Below are 18,234 nucleotides of genomic sequence, written 5' to 3' on the forward strand. Positions count from 1 at the left end.
AACAACAACAAAGCAGCAAACGGAGTGGCTGCACCAGCTCACACAGCCGGCACCGGCCGGTGTTAAGTATTCTATACAATAGTCTTCTCTAGCCCATTGCCGCGCTTTTGTTATTGAATTTTGCGCGTGGCTTTGCCCTCTCCCCTGATAGGGTTGTGAGGGCTATAGTGGTGCAACTTCTTGCAACTAATAAAAAGTTTTTTTTTTTTTTTTTTTTTTGATAATTTTGTTATTGTTTTGTTTGGTTGTTCATACACTGGGCAACAAAATATTAACAACTAGTAGTTAAGTAGATTAATTGGTGAAGGTTTTTTGAAGTATTTTTTTTTCCTTTTTAAGCGGTTGTGCACCGCGTTTGCGCAACACTTATGGCGTCTTCAGATACCTACGTTGCGCGAACTAGATACTATCAACCGTCTTCGAAAGGACCATGGGTTGTCTTTTTTCGGCCTAAAAATAAACCTTTGAAAACTCTCGACATTTCGAGAGACTTGCTGCGTAAGTATCCGGGAATCTTGGTACATAAAGAGAGATTCAATAAACTGCGTGTAGAAGCACCGACTTATGATGTGGCAAATAAAATTGCTGAACATGAGCTGTTTAGTGTTGAGTACAACATCTACATCCCTTCTCGAGATGTGGAGATAGAAGGTGTGGTCTCCGACGCGAGTCTGAGTGTCGAGGATTTAAAACGAGCATCGGGTTGCTTCAAAAACTCGAAAATCGGTCAGCAGGTACAGATACTGGATGTCAGGCAACTGCATTCAGTATCTTTGCAAGATGGCAAGAAAGTTTATCAGCATTCAGACTCGTTTCGGGTGACTTTCGCTGGTTCAGTTCTCCCAAACTTTGTCAAAGTTGATGGTGCTTTTTTTCCGGTGCGGTTGTTTGTACAGAGGGTATATAATTGTACCAACTGCAAAAGGCTGGGACACTCAGCCAGCCATTGCGGCAACAAAACTCGTTGTGGCAAATGTGGTGAAAACCACAAAGAGGATTCTTGCCACAAAGAATCAGTAAAATGCGCTTATTGTGGCGAGAATCCTCACCCCTTGCAGGAGTGCCCGATGTACAAACAGCACTCCGATAAAGTGCAGCGTTCAATCTCTGGACGCTCCAAGCAGTCATATGCACAAATGGTGAAGGCTGCATCAGCCGTCCAAGATGAAAATCAATTTTCGATTTTGTCAGCTGAAGAATCGGACTCTGACTCATCCGATGAGGGTGACTCTACGGTGGTACACGCACCTTTGAAAACGAACGGATCCTCAAAACGAAAATGCTCCTCCCCGAAAGTGCGCCGTAAGAAAACTAAAGTCACTCCCAGAGGATTGCAAAATTCCCAGGGTAATGGGGATGAAAAAATTAAATCGAAGGCTCCTACTGCTCCACTTCCTGGCTGCAGTAAGGATTTTCCGCCATTACCCAACAAAGAAAAGAAAAACAAAAAAGCTGCTCCTCAAACTTCTCAAAAGAAATCCAAGTCCGAACGCGGTTTGCTAGCTTTTTCGGACATTGTGGAATTCATATTAAATATGTTCAACATACAAGACCCTCTTAGAAGCTTAGTTTCTGCCTTGCTTCCAACATTAGAATCATATCTTAAGCAATTGACTGTTTCATGGCCCCTCCTTGCATCAATCATATCTTTCGATGGATAATTCGTCGAACGAGGTTGAAGATATGATCACTGTGCTACAGTGGAACTGCCGTAGTCTAGTGCCTAAACTAGACTCGTTCAAATTTTTACTTCACAATTCTGATTGTGATATATTTGCTCTCTGTGAAACATGGCTTTCTTCCGATAAAGAACTCAACTTCCACGATTTTAACATTATTCGCCTGGATAGAGACGATTCTTATGGAGGAGTACTTTTAGGGATCAAAAAGTGCTACCCTTTCTACAAAATTTCCCTTCCTGCTCTATCAGGCGTCGAAATCGTCGCTTGCCAAATAAATGTGAAGAACAAAGATCTTTGCATAGCTTCAGTATACGTTCCACCAAGAACCTCCATTAGCCGTAGTCAACTCTGGAATCTAGTTTCGATTCTTCCATCCCCAGTATTAATTCTGGGTGATATGAACTCCCATGGTACTGGGTGGGGCGATCTATATGACGACAATAGAGCGGCTATTTTTTACGATTTATGTGACGATTTCAATTTGACTATTTTGAACACTGGTGAAGCGACACGTATAGCAAAACCTCCGGCACGAGAAAGCCGACTCGACCTATCTTTGTGTTCAAGATGGCTATCATTGGATTGTCAGTGGAAGGTTATCAATGATCCCCATGGTAGCGATCATTTGCCAATCATCATTTCAATTAAGTGTGCCCCTCACTCTGCAGAACCATCTCGTGTTCCATTTGATCTTACAAGGAACATAGATTGGCAGAAATATGCAACGGCGGTGACAATCGGTGTCGAATCAATAGATGCGCTTCCACCATTGGAAGAATATCGATTCCTAGCCGATTTGATTTACAAAAGCTCACTGGAAGCACAAAAAAGAAAAGTTCCAAGTGCACCCTTTAAAAGGAGACCAGCCACACCTGGTTGGGACGAAGAATGCACAAAATTGTATGTAGAAAAATCTGATGCTTTCAAAGCTTTTCGTAGACACAAAACCTCCACATACTTCGAGGAATATTCAAAGCTTGAGACAAAGCTGAAACAATTAATCAAAGCAAAAAAACGCGGTTATTGGCGCAATTTCGTCGAGGGACTCTCACGAGAAACCTCAATGAACACCTTGTGGAGGGTGGCTCGCAACATGCGTAACCGCTCATCTTTCAATGAGAGTGAAGAATACTCCAACCGATGGATATTCGATTTCGCTAAAAAGGTCTGTCCGGACTCAGTTCCAGCACAAAATATTCTTCGAGAAGCGTCTCCTAGCGGCGGCTCTCTGGATAGACCATTCTCAATGCTGGATTTCTCTATGGCTCTTCTTTCATCGAACAACTCCTCACCGGGAAGCGATATGATTAAATTCAATCTTCTGAAAAATCTCCCAGATATCGCTAAAAGACGCTTGCTAGACTTATTCAATTCCTTACTAGAAAACAACATTATACCGCCTGAATGGAGACAGGTCAAAGTAATAGCCATTCGAAAACCTGGCAAACCAGCGTCTGACCATAACTCATACCGTCCGATTGCCATGCTTTCGTGCATTAGGAAATTGTTGGAGAAAATGATCCTTCGGAGACTCGATCAGTGGGTCGAAACAAATAATTTGCTATCAAATACACAGTTTGGGTTCCGCAAGAGCAAAGGAACAAACGATTGTCTAGCGCTGCTTTCCACAGATATTCAACTGGCCTTTGCACACAAGGAGCAATTGGCTTCAGTATTCTTGGACATTAAGGGGGCTTTTGATTCAGTTTCCATTGAAATTCTGTCAGACAATCTGCACAGATGTGGACTTTCTGGAATTTTAAATAATTTCTTGTACAATTTGTTGTCAGAAAAGCAAATGAACTTTTCCCTTGGACAACTGACAACTTCCAGAATTAGCTACATGGGCCTGCCCCAAGGCTCATGTCTCAGCCCTCTTCTTTATAACTTTTACGTCAAAGATATCGACAACTGTTTGGCAGAACAATGCACGCTAAGACAACTTGCAGATGACGGTGTGGTTTCCGTAAGAGGTCCACATGCCGTGGACTTGCAAGGACCATTGCAAAATTCCTTAGATAACTTGTCTTCTTGGGCTATGAATCTAGGGATCGAATTCTCGCCGCAGAAAACTGAACTGGTAGTGTTTACTCGAAAGCGGTACCCAGCCCAAATGCAGCTTAATCTTTTGGGCAGAAACATTACCCAATCATTGTCTTTCAAGTACCTTGGGGTCTGGTTTGATTCAAAGTGCACTTGGAATGCCCATATTACGTATTTGAAGCAAAAATGTCAGCAGAGGATCAACTTTCTCCGTTCAATTTGCGGCACATGGTGGGGTGCTCATCCGGGAGACCTCATAACGCTTTATAAAACAACTATTCTCTCTGTTCTAGAGTACGGCTCTTTCTGCTTTCTCTCGGCAAGAAAAAGTCACCTAATAAAATTGGAACGAATTCAATATCGTTGTCTGCGTATTGCTCTAGGCTGTATGCACTCAACGCATAACATGAGTCTCGAGGTTCTGGCAGGAGTAACACCCCTCCAGAACCGTTTCTGGGAGCTCTCTCTCAGAATACTAATCAAATGCGGAGTGACGAACACACTTATAATTGCTAATTTTGAAGAAATTCTTGGGCTGAACACACAATCTCGATTTATGAGAATCTACAACCACTACATATCATCAGATATGTGTCTTCCTTGTTATACTCCAGACCGTGTTCACTTCACCAATCGCAGTTCCTCAATTGAATATGATCTGACCATGAAACAAGCAACTCATGGGATTCCCGATCAACTTCGACCTATTATTATTCCGCGTATTTTTACTGAAAAGTATCAACAAGTCAATTGCATAAAAAGATATTTTACAGATGGGTCCCGTCTCAATGGATCCACTGGCTTCGGTGTCTTCAATGAAAACTCTAGCGCCTTCCGCAAACTTCAGGAACCTTGTTCCGTTTTTGTTGCTGAGCTGGCAGCAATCAACTTCGCATTGGGGATGATTTCCAACATGCCCGCAGACCATTACTTCATCTTCACGGATAGTCTCAGTTCGATTGAGGCTATTCGGTCGATGAAACAAGGTAGGCACTCATCTTATTTCCTTTCAAAGGTAAGGGAGCAGATGTGTGTGCTGGTCGAAAGATCATATATGATTACCTTTGTATGGGTCCCCTCACATTGCTCAATCCCAGGCAATGAGAAGGCGGACTCTCTCGCAAAGGTGGGCGCGCAGGAAGGCGAATTGTATGACAGGCAAATTTCACACGATGAATTTTACCATTTAGTGCGTCAGAGTACCTTTTCGAGTTGGCAAACCGATTGGGACACTGGAAATCTTGGACGGTGGTTACATTCAATTATTCCTAATGTTTCTTCGAGAGCGTGGTTTAAAGGCTTGGGCTTAAGTCGTGACTTCATTCGCGTCATGAGTAGACTTATGTCCAACCACTACTCGCTAGATGCTCATCTCAATAGAATAAACCTCGTGGACAGCAACATCTGTCGGTGTGGAAACGGTTACGATGACATCGAACACGCAGTTTGGCAATGTACGGATAATGACGCCGCCAGAGAGCGACTTTTGAATACCCTCGAGGCCCAAGGAAGACAACCCTATGTTCCTATCAGAGACGTGTTGGCAACCCGTGATCTCTGCTATATGCAGTCCGTTTATGTTTTTCTTCAAATGTCTAGTATAAGAATTTAATTCCTTTTGTCTTTTGTCTCTCTTTATTAGTTTTTGTTTGTCTTGTCCCCCCGTCTCGATGAGTCTCATCGTCGCCCACTGGTCACCCACCATAGCCGGTTGAACTCCGGACGAAGCTAGAACAGCACTACCGTTCATACTGGCGACAACGCTCTGATGAGACAACGAAACCCTACCCCAAGCTCCTCCCCTGATCCTATCCTTCGAAAATGTACCCTTCTAACCTCGAGTAAGCCGCGAGTAATCGGCCCAACTCCTACTAGACATAGAATTAAGTGAATTTTGTTACACACAGTGAACAATGAATTATCGGCTCCGTAAAGCTAACGCGATTGAGCCTTCCAAATAAACGAACTAGATAAAAAAAAAAAGAAGGGTGCAATTTCAAAAACCAAAGTCGCGTGCGGCATGAAAGTGGTATGATTTTGATCCAGAGATGATGGATTTTGATTCTTAATACGCCAATTGATACGAATTTTTCCTCGAATCTGTTAAATTTAAGACTATCAATTTTCAAATGTTCACTTTTGACAACCAATGAATGTTTCGTTGATAGATGATTTGTTTAGAAATATGAATCCTCAGTAGACGTGTTTTTTTTTTAATAAAAGGCAAGTGTCACTCGAGCCATTCAAAATGGAAGATGTGGAAAGGGCTACAATCCCTGGAGTTTGTGTGGTAAGACCGCATTTTGAAAGAAATTGTCTACCATCCGCAAGGCGAGTTCTTCCGGTATTTTTTCACTTCTATCGTAATGAACAAAAATCTGTACCTCAGAGCTGAACTATAGTTGCTCAGTAAAATACAGCAATTTATATAATAACAAACATTTTGGATGGCTCGAGTGACGCTTGCCTTTGATAAAAAAAACACGTCTACTGAGGATTCATATTTCTAAAAAAAATCATCTATCAATGAAACAGTCATCGTTTGTCATTGAAAAGCAATACGACTATGTTCCGTCAATCTAATTGAAACTTTTATTGGCTCTGTTGTCTTGTGAATTTTAGCTATAAAGGCCTCTTTTCTGATTTTTATCTCTCAATCTATGGAATCTACACGAAAACTATGTTTGAACGAAATGTCTAGAATAGTATAAGGAACATTATGCCGTAGATTAAAAATTGTTATATCATATTGGTGAAAAGTTTGTATAACAAATTCTTTAAAATTCTTCACTTTTTAAGATATCTTCGAGCATGAAACTAAATAAAACTTCAATAAAATCATTTTGAATAGTCAACCTTTGGTCACAAAGTTGTTAAATAACACATGAAAGTTGTTACAGCAGTTTTCGTTGCTTCAGTCTAGAGATACAAATATAATAAGCCGTACATTACATTAAAAACATAAAAATAACATTAAACACCTCTAAATAATCACCGATTTTGCTGAAAATTGGCACAGAAGTTCAAATTAACATGAAGAACAGTAATCAAGGTTGACCCGTGGCATCGCGAACATTTCTGTGAAAATGAACAGGTCTACTGTATGTACATATTTTCTTGAGTGACAGTTACTCCACCTCACCCTGTAAAAATCGATACGACACTCGAAAAGGGTTGAAAACCACTGCAATAGCAAATGGGTGGAGCACTATGCACTAACATCTTAACATAAATTGTACAGACCTGTTAGTATACAAAAATTCACATTTTCTCCAAACCCTAGCGAAACCATGTAGCGAGATAGTGTAATTTCGGCTCAAAATATCAAATCAAAATGGAACAAGCAAAACGATTTCTATAATAAAATATGAAACTACTCAGGTTTTGGTGTAAAGACATCAGAGTAAACTGTTAGATGCAATAGGGCTTGTTTTCAATGATGAAGTATCAGGAATTCCTCAAATATTTGCACTGCTCTGTTTCCATTTAAGATTCACCCTAGCAGAAAAGACAGTTAACTGTCCCAGAAAGGAATGCGACAGAGCAAAATGATAATGACGGCCGAGACACAGCTTCAGTGACGATGGCAATATGGAATGAATGACGTAGAGCCACATCATATCACTCGTCTCTGTCCCTTTCCATTGAAGCATGGAAGTGGAAGCATTTCGCGCTAGTAGGTACTTTTTGTGCGACCGACGATGGGGTCCTCTGGTCGCTTTTTGGTACCGCAGGACTTATGACGCAGCAGGGAAATATTGCGACGACCAACGCGACAGAGGCAACGATGAGAACGATTACAAAGGCTGGTGGTGCTGGGTGTACCCGACCTGCGACGACGCGTTTGACAAGGATCCAAGAGTGGTCCTGTGGATGACGTTGTTGACAAAAGAGCCATTATCGCGCAGGTTGCAGTTTTATTTTTCGCATGACAAAACAGGAGAGGAAGATGCATAAGGACAGTAATTATGATGACGAAAAATGTATTCCGGTGGATGAAGTGTTTCGGTATTTTATGTCGTTCAAGGGAATAGAAGTGTGACACGTATTCAGGAAGTCAAGAGAAAGCCGTTGATGGGATTGAAATGGGTAGAAGTTCAGTAATTATTTTAAGTGGAAAACTAAATGCACAACGGAATGATGTCGATTCGTCAGAATTGTGAAAGAACTATCAAACTACACCTAAAATAAAACTTCGTCTTTTACAACTACCCGCTCCAATTAATTGAATGAAACGAACCTTGTTTGAAATTGAGACCTAAGGCTCCTTAGATGGGAGGGTTGTTAATGAAATAAACCTAAAACAAATGGCATGAACATCAAATGTAAGTGAGGATTTGTTACATCCTCTGTACACGCTTCTTACAACAAATGTAATAAGAGTACTTAAAATGGACTGTAGAAATTATTTATTATTTTTATGAAAATCTTTAATAGCATATAACATTTTCCGGCTGGGTGTCGAGTGATTTCTGCATGATATAATGGTTTGATTATTTTACGCTTTACTCGCTAAACAATCCGTTCATATATTCTCGAACAGTAGCTGTAAACTATAGGTCACGGTGTAAAGTTGTTTGCAAGTTTGTTTTAACACACGCGGTTGATGATACATGTTAAAACAATGGGGAATTAAATGTTATGTCATTCCACCGTTCCAATCAAGCTATCGGCTCATCTAATCGAAATGACGTCTGAGCCAAAGTTGTAGGAAACTGGATCACCCAGGCCTTTTGGGGTGAGAGGCAATCACGCTTACCACTAAACCACTGGTACCGCTTTTTATTTCTAGTTATTATTATTTGATAAAATTCATAAAAAACTGCTTGGTTTACAAGTGTGTCCCTTAAAATAAAATGTTATTCCACACATTCAATTTGAAACTATAAATAGTTTTTATTTTATTATTATTTTTTTCCTTGATTTGGTTTCAGGGAGGCAGCTCCCACACCTGGACCCTACACAGCAAAAAAATATTTTTAATGTTGCTTCCAAGAGGATATACTTCAATCATGTCGAAAATCTCATGTTATTTTTATGGCCACAAAAATAAACAAATGCAGTTAAAGCAGCGTAATGTCAGTTCATGCACTGCACTAATGATAATTTTGTCTTTTTGGCAAGTAATTTAACACCATATTTTTGACACGATTGAAGTGCATCCACTTTGATGTGATATTAAAATTATTTTTTGATGTGTACCTATCGACCCATCAACTCACTCATGAACCAGAGAGCAACGGATTTACTTCCCTTCCGAAGGAAGGCGTGATCATAGATGTTATGCCTCAGAACATACCGGCGGTACTGACTGGAATTGAACTCAGGATTGAATCACGCTTACCACTACACCACAGGTGCCGATATAGGCATGTTGAACGTGTTTCTATTATTTCTGGCATACCCTGTATGCTGAAAAACATTAATTTTCACAATAATGTGCACAGAATAAAATCTGAATTTTAACTATCTCGTAAAATCTCCCTTCGATTAATTTTGAGCTATAGGGTTAACTACCCCATTTCCGGCCTAATAAGCACAACCCGCACTTAGTATTTCTTAATCTAGCGCAGCTTAGAACCAAACGGAATGTTATTATTACTGATGGCTCAAATTTATTTACCCTTCTGTACGTATCGTAAGATTTGATAAAGAGACATCAATCGTTGAGATATTGTCAAAAGTCAAACACTGCTTCTTGATGCCAAACTTGGCCAACGGATTCTAAACTTGGCCATTGAAACGCCAAATCACTTCGGCCTATCGGATGAAGATAAAAATTGATTTGGGCGGAGCGCTTCTTTTGTTTTTGTGAATTATGGGTGCAAACCTTGATATCACGTGTTCTCATTGACTACGTTTGGTAAATTAATAACAAAAGTAACGTACCAAACCCATGATTAACTTGTTAACTCTGAAATCATGGATTTATTTGATGTTTTCTGCTCGATAGGCCCAAAATGGGCGATTAGGCCGAAGTTGTTCTGTACCCTACTTGGCATAAACAGCTAAATCGTTTATAAGCTTGCATACAATATTGCTAATTTATGCGATATTGTGCTAACATATACATGAAATATCGTGTAAATTTACGCCAAATCTGGGGGTTGTTGTATGTGCGCTGTATCTCGCAGAAACTTACATGATTTTTTCAAACGGTGTACACTCTGCTTTTCTTTCAAACTCGAAAGCAGTTCGATGGACATGCAAACACACTTCGTTGTAATCTGCCATATGATCACTCAATAAATAGCCCAGGGGTTGACACAGCCAAGTTCATAGAAACCCTGGCAACAGTCTCAATCTTTGTATTGTACGACATACTTCAACCAACAATAAAGTTCAACAAGCCATAAACTCCATCGCTGATCACTCTGTACCTCACAACATCTAGCAGACTGCTGGGACAAAAAAAAAAGCTACAAAACATCGATTTCCGCAAAATTGAACTTTATTTTTCGATCTCGGTCGTTTTCGTCTCACCCGGTCTTTCGAGGGGGAAACTCAGCCCAGCATCTCCTGAAGCGATTACATCATCGGATATGGCTTGTCGCTATGGTTATTGTTGCTTGTCGCGAGCGTTAAGGATTGCCTCGTAATTAGGTTTGCCATGGCAGCGCGACAAGCGACGTAAAACAATTTCGGTAATGGATTATTCATGACGTCGTCTCTGAATGTTCGGTGGGGAAAAACGACTCGTCTGGATGGTGCTGGTAGGTCTCCAAAATGTCGTTCCATACCTTGGGTTCCTTTTATTTCCCGGGCGAGCAACGACCTTTTTTGGTTGAATTTCCTTTCCTAGTGGGCGGAAGGTATGAGGAAATAAAATGATACGAAACAGTTTCAAATGGCATTGCTGCCGTCACATTTCCGTTTTTGCGCGAACCAAACGCTAGTGGAAATGGTAATGTTTCTTCAATGCTGCGATATGACTCCCCGAGCTTGAACAAAGTTTAGCTAAAATCTTTTTATGCTGTTGTTCTTCTTTGTTTCACAGAGTGAGGATTTCTTTTATTTTATTTTATTGTAGCGTCTGGGATACATTAAGAGGGAAATGTAATTTGGAGTATAAAAAAATTCGATAATGCTGAAGAAAACGCTCAGCAGAATATAACTTTTATTTTTAAAAGATTTCCGGCAATTTCATTATGTTCCTGTTTTTTTAAGTACGCAACTTCTAGAGCAACATTTGCAAATGGCCTGTGACATTAAACGTCCATTTCTAGTGGATTATGACTCATTCAGGCAATCTAACAGCAGCATGTGGTAGAGAAAGCATTTTCTATCTTGTGATATTTTAAGGTAGCGTTAGTGTGTTATGATTCGTGAGAAATCGATGATTGAAGTCAAACAGCATGTATAGCAAGTTGGACTAGAATTTGGCAATCACATCCCTTTCTTCGATAACTTCTGCCAGAGGAAATATTTTCTTATTCTTCATTGGCATTTATTCAACGGACGCAGTAGCTGAACTTCTTTTCTTATCTATCTTCTATATACCTTCTAATATATAAATGCGAAAGTTTGTTCGTAACGCTTATCTTCTTTTAATTTTTTTTTTTTATCGAATGAGAATAGAATCGTAAAGGGAAAGTAAAACTATGAGTGTATGGTAAGTGATTGGTAACGGTGGTTCCTCGAAAAGGCAGATTTACATTTCAAAAATCATGTTTCGTGCTCGTCATCAGGTCTTAGATGTATGTACACTAAAATATCATTTTACGTGGTTTTCGGAATTTACGCGGGTGCTTCATTAGCTTAGATTTGATCAGAAACATGTATTAAGGTGTGATTCACAAATTACGTAACGCAAAACTCCTAATTTTGACTCCCTTGCTCCCTTATGTAACAATAAGTAACGCTTGTTAAGATTCCCCCTACAATTACGTGACGCAAGCTCAACCTTTTCAGCAAGATTGGCTACGGTCTATATACATTTTTATTATTTTCTATGGATAGATTATGAACAGCACCTTAAAATATTGGCTAAAACAAGCTTAGCTTAGCTTAGACTGACTGCACATATCAATGGTTGCTATTCCGTGATTGACCACAATCAATGAAATTGCACATTGAATCAACCGAATGGAACTGGGAGTGACCATAAATTCTCAATGTACAAGTTTCAGTAAATCCATATATAAAGATAAATAATGGCGCTGGCCATGTCATTACAATATGATGAGTTAGGGAAGGTTTATTACAAGGTTGCAAATACTCATTTCAGCTAAAATAATGTTCTTCGGAATAATAAACCCAAAAGATGGTATGATGGCATGTTATACTAGTAACTTATAAGAAGAGGTTACAAAGTATGCGTTTGAAACGCAAAACCTGTCAATTTTGCTTTCTATGAGTCACAATCAGCGATTGAGTGAGTGAGTGAGTGAGTTTGTGAAAAATCGCTGATTGTGACTCTGATGATGTAAAATAAACAGCTTTAATATGTCAAGCACATTCCTTGCAACCTCTTCTTGTATCCTATCAATTCAATATATGATCATGGCATCTAATTATTTCATAATTAAAAAAAAATAAGGGTTGTGTCCTAGACACGACCGCAGTATGACGTAGAACCACGCAAAATTGATGTTTGTCATGCATTTTGACTATTATATTTATTATGAATGGGGCGGGCAGAACGTATCTTTTGTGCAGAATATGGAAAAAAAAGAATGGATTTTGGATGTTAATCTAATTGCATATATAGAGGTACCAGATATGTTTTACGTCCGGGGGGAGGGGTATTTTGCATATCCAAGTCTCATTCCTCATTATGTGACAGGTGATCACGCCGTCATCCACCTTTATCTGCTGACTTGGTCCTGCTTGCTGCAGGACCAAGTGCCACGCCATCCGAAGCGGCAATGAGCAGAGGCACGACAGCAGCACTGTTTTATATTTTTTCAGGTTCAAGCAGAACGATGTGCAACCGCACCTGACAGGATTTCCCGCCGTTTTTAGTGAATGGGGTGGGGCAGAAAGTTTCTTTTGTGCAGAATATGTAAAAAAGGATGGACTTTGGATGTTAATCTAATTGCATATATAGAGGTACCAGGTATGTTTAACAGTCAGTTGTTGGTAATTCATCGAATGTATGTCTCATTTTAAGCATTTTTTTTTTGAAAATTTTGGCTCTGCGTGTAAAAAATTGTTTTTACTTATAAGGGGCTGTTCATAAACTACGGAGACAGAGTTTAAGGGGGGGGGTGACAATTATCCACAGCTCATACAAATTTAAAAAAAATGTATGGACAATTGTCTACGAAGGCGGAGGGGGGGTCAAGAATCCCAAAAAATTGTCTGCAGCTCCTAATTGTGGTTTGCTTAAAATGTATTTCCCGGAAAAAAAAGTGATCGTCAAAGTCCATGTCTTTTTTGGGTTGTTATTAAGGGGTGTGGAGAGGTTGTTGTTAAGGAGGGGGAGAGGTTGTTGTTAAGAGGGGAGGGGGTTTTACATACATAATTTTCCAAGTTTCATTCGTTAAGTAATATCCATTCGATTGGCGTATTTGGATTTTAATTTCATCTATAAATGACAAAGTTACAAGCGTTCAAAACCTAACACTATTCCACCACACATATTTTTTGATTTGTACCCCAGTATAGTCGACAAAGACGTAGTTTTACGTCAAAAAACATTGTTTTAGCTGAAATGAGTATTTGCAACCTTGGTTTATTAGAATGACCTTTGTTATTTTGTGGAGTGTTTACCCCTGTGTCCCCACAAAGGTCACAGGAGGGATATTTTGTTAGTAGGATAGGTTCATTGGATCAGGATTCGCCTTGATAAGTGATGCGACCGTGGTTTTGATATAATGTATTGTTTACTGAAATTGACGCGAATAAAACTTGCAATCATTTAATGCCTGGCAGGCAAACGATGCGAACCTTTCAACTCAGAAATGATGTTCCTTAGTCATATAGGGTTAACTACCCCATTTCCGGCCTATCAAGCACAACCCGCACTTAGTCTTTCAAAATCTAGCGCAGTTTAGCACCAAACAAAATGTTATTATTACTTATGGCTTCCAAATTTATTAACCTTTCCGTATGTACCGTAAGATTTTATAAAAAGAAACCAATAATTGATATATTATCAGAAGTCTAACACTGCTTCTTGACGTCAAACTCGGCCTACGGATTCTAAACTCGGCCTAACGCATTAAAACGCTATGAAACGCCAATGAATTCACTTCGGCCTATCGGATGAATATAAAAATTGATTCGGTCGGAGCGCTTCTTTTGTTTTTTGTGAATAATGGGTGCAAACCTTCATATCACGCTTATTAACTAAAGTATCGTACCAAACGCATAATTGATTTTTTAACTCTGAAATCATGGATTTATTTGTAGTTTTCTGCTCAATAGGCCCAAAATGGGCGATTAGGCCGAAGTAGTTCTCTACCCTATTACCGAGAAAATACATTTTTTTGCATTTTCGACCGAGTATATATCTCACTAGCGATTGTCTACGCTCAGGATTGATCATTTCGGAAGAAATAATGTAACTTTCAAGCAATCTGGACCGAATTCTGCTGCGTTTTTAAACATTTTCTCTCCTTTTCAAACAACAAAAACAAATGGAAAACTTTCCCGAAGACCCCATTCACCTATAAATAGTGGTTTAAGCGACAACAATTGTTTCATCCTGTAGTATATTTAATTTAAAACCACTGTGGGGCGTGATAAGTGGATGTGTGAGATGTAAGTGAGTGATAAATGAGATGTGAGTTAGCATATTAATGCAACCGATTTTTATGAGCAACGCCCGAGGGTATTCAACAAGTTAATTATACATAGTTGGAGATGCTTAACGACAAACATCAGGCTTAAAGTGTTTATTTTATTTCGATCGATGAGGAGATGAAAGTAAAGAGTTGATAATTTCGTATATAGAGAGTAGAAAGCGAGCAAAGGTCAATTTTAGGGAAGGCACGAATCGGGTTGATCATCTCCTTTACCAAACTTCCCTTTTGGGGATTGATGGTGAGGGGTATCTTCTCCCGCCACCACTGGCCAAAGAGATGTTTACCGATTTGGTTTCGTACCTTTGATGTACGGAAACAGTTCTATCGATTGTTTCACACTCAAGTAACCATCTGACGTAAGCATCTAACCGATAGGTTTCGAAATTGCAGCTATTGTATTATTGCCTCTACCGCTGTATGTGCTCCTATCATCGTCAACTTAACGATCTCAAGGAGACACGGGTAGGGGAGGTGCTGCTCCTGTACCTTTTGACCAATGACAGTATGATTGATGGTAAGCTCCCATCTAGAGCTACGTACTATAACTAATCATGTTTGTATTACTTCATGCGTGAAGTTAAAGATTTACATAGTTGGTGATGCTTAACATCAAATATAAGACTTAAAGTGGTAATTTTATACGATAGATGAGGAGATGAAAGTATTGAGTTGATAGTTCACACTGCCGTACTCTCACGGAACTATCAACTCTATAACAACTTATCTATAGAAAACATACACTCAAATCTCATGCATGAGTTTATTTGTCTACGAATTGCGCTTTGCCAAATTCAGCAACGCAATTACCACCGTTGAGATTCCTTGTTCTAAAATGCATTGCTTTAGATGTTGGCATTTGTAATAGTTCTTATTTTTATTTTAGCATGATTCGATTGAAAACTAACAAAACATATAATTGCATGCTATAAATTGACCTTTTGCGGTAGATTCGCACGTGAGTTGATAGTCTCAGATGTGATTGATATGAGATTTACTACCGAGATAGAGAGTTTCGATTAAATGTAGTTTTTCCCCCTATCGGCTATTAAATTAAAAAAAAATGGTAACTGTTAGCTTACCCACGCAAACTAACACCACCAAGAGGTAGGGCAAAATTACCTCAACTTTGAAGTTGCATTCGGGTCTTATGGTCGTTATTTAGTTGTCATTCGTTCAATTGTAAACATCTTCACACCACTCAGTATAAGGATCTACTCCACTTACACCTAGGTATGCTCCAAGTGCCCCTGTGATAGTAACCAGAATATTATAGCTATCGCAAGCATTGTCTTGAATGTTTTAATTTGAAAATGCTTTGAGTTCTTTAAAAAAAAAAAAAAAACCCTTGCTATGTTAGTGGGTTTTAATATTGCCGATTCAGGGAAAATAATTCGACGCAACTGACAGCCATAGCATGCTATAAAAGCTGATAATCTGACGACAAATGCAAATTTTTCTCAGAATTGGCAATATTATTCGAGAAAGACACTTGTCACCAGTGCGTGGATTAATCAGGGATTAATCAGGAGTTGGCCAAGAAACCGTCGAACGTTAAGCGACTTGGGCCCTTATGAATCTATATATAGAATTTAAAGAAATTGTTATGTCAAAATAATGTAAATTTATTGCGAAATTTATGTTTGTCCTTCCTTTAGGATAGAAATCGCTGAAATCTTCATGCAAGCTTCCATACTCTTTGGTAACTAATCAAATGCGGGGAGGAGTGTGATAAGTTGGGTGCAAACAGTTTTCCAAAAATGAATTCATATGGTGAATAATCTTTAAAAAAATAAACAACCGTAGACATTACATCCTCTACCAAGCTGTGAATTGCAGAATGAGATGAACCTATTTGCTTTATTCTTCATTTTCAGATCCATTTTCCAATAACATTTCTCAATCATTTCGTAAATGCTAAATTTTATTTTATTTTCAACGACAACGTTTCATGAAAGTTGGAATCAGGCATGGAAAATTATTTGCATTCATTTCGTGCATTCATTTTCATTCATTTGCATCTAACTTTTTTCTTCAAAAGCATTCCGCAAAATGATGTATGGAACTTTTGTAGGTTTTGTTATTAGCTACAAGTTTTGTTAACATTTCAAATCCGTATCTCTTATGCATGACGAACCAGAGCGAACAGAAGCCACTACTGTTTTTCAGTGAATGTATTTTACATTCACTGAAAAACAGTAACAAGTTCTACCCGCTCTAGTTCGTGATGGATAAGAGATACAGATTTGAGTTATGAGCAAAACTTGTAGTTAATAACAAAACCACCTACAACAGCTCTATACATCTTTTTGCGGAATGCTGTTGATGAAAAAAGTTAGAGGCAAATGAATGTAAATGAATGTATGAAATGAATGCAAATGATTTCCCATGCCTGGTTGGAATAAGAAATCAATGAATGCATAGGCCATCAAGGTTGTTGGTTTGGTTGTAACTGAAGTGTTAAAAAATTGCTTTAAATGAAATGGGGATGTCATTAATTTTAGGAAATTCGAAAGCAGTTTTTTCGTTTAAAACTGATTGTTAATGAAAATGTGTTCACTGTGTTCCGGTTGGCAACTAGTTAGAATGCAATGAACACACAATTTAAAATTAAAAAGTAATAACAATGCCTGGGATTATCATTTTTCTCAGGATTTATGATATGTTTATGATTGAAAGCTAATACTTACATTCGAATTGTCAATTTTTTAAGATGATGGATCTGTGATTTTTTGTAAGATTTTGGAATAAAATAGTTCTTTTGAAACTTAATCCAAATTTTAATTGAATATGTAAATTCGCAAACTTGAAGATTGTGGGATCTGTACTTGATTTTAAGGAGTAGATTTCTTCTCCTTTGAATTATGACCAGATAATTCGATATTCTCCCCCCACCCTTCTTTAAACCTGGTTACGCCTTTGACGGATAAAATCATTATGGTGTGTGATTAAGCTGTGAATGGAAGGTATGAATGCCAAATATCAATTCTTAAGAATCCCATTGGCTTTATTATTTTCCTCCTAATGATCGACCCAGAAAAGAGTCTCACAATGAAGTGCCTGTTAGATGAAGCCTATTAGATTAAGGTCCTGCTCCATTAACGCGAAATATACATCACTTCAAAATAGAACAGCCTTTCAAAGCAGTTTGGCAAAATTGCCATGTGATATCAACACATCACGAAAACTACGTGCAACAAACACTACAAACAGTGTAGGTCGCTTCTTTGCATTTTTGAGAAGCACTTTCAGCTACGGTAGACATCTTTCTCTTTTCGGTTTATGGCGCTCCTTCTGGAACATGTGCCTATTCCCAACATACTTAGTTTTTAGTACTTTCAACGTTATAAATTGAGCGCTTCCTAGACCTTGTATACTGTGTGGCAGGCACAATGACAATGTTTACCCAGGGAAATCGAAAAATATTCCAACTGAAAAACTCCTTCGATCAAGTTGAACCCGTTGCTTCCTACGTGGATGGCTTTGGTACTTATTACTTTATGCATTCGACTAATCGTGGACCGCATGCCTACTTTTCGCGGATTTCTTGTGAATGTTACTGTAGGAACGTGATGTGATTCCTTCTACGTGTCACTGCTTTTTCACAAACGCTTCTATGCTATATCTTGGTAGTAACTGGCACATAGTAAATGTCTGTTACGCGGAAAACTGTTGGGGAATGGAAAATAAGTGTACAGAATATATGTAACATCAGCATCTCTGCTGCTACAAAGCAAACGTTCAACCCATATATTTATAAC

The 18,234-nt window shown here is 38.8% G+C and overlaps 1 protein-coding gene across 2 annotated transcripts in view; it reads left to right on the forward strand.

The window, feature by feature from the left end:
* LOC135708411 (hemicentin-1-like) overlaps nucleotides 1–18,234 on the forward strand; it is a 404,140-nt gene that overhangs the window by 165,819 nt on the left and 220,087 nt on the right. The window lies entirely within an intron of this gene.

Source organism: Ochlerotatus camptorhynchus, unplaced genomic scaffold (assembly GCF_037179485.1).
Source record: "Ochlerotatus camptorhynchus isolate MF236.1 unplaced genomic scaffold, CSIRO-AGI_Acam_v1.1 ptg000028l, whole genome shotgun sequence".
NCBI classification, from domain to species: domain Eukaryota; kingdom Metazoa; phylum Arthropoda; class Insecta; order Diptera; family Culicidae; genus Ochlerotatus; species Ochlerotatus camptorhynchus.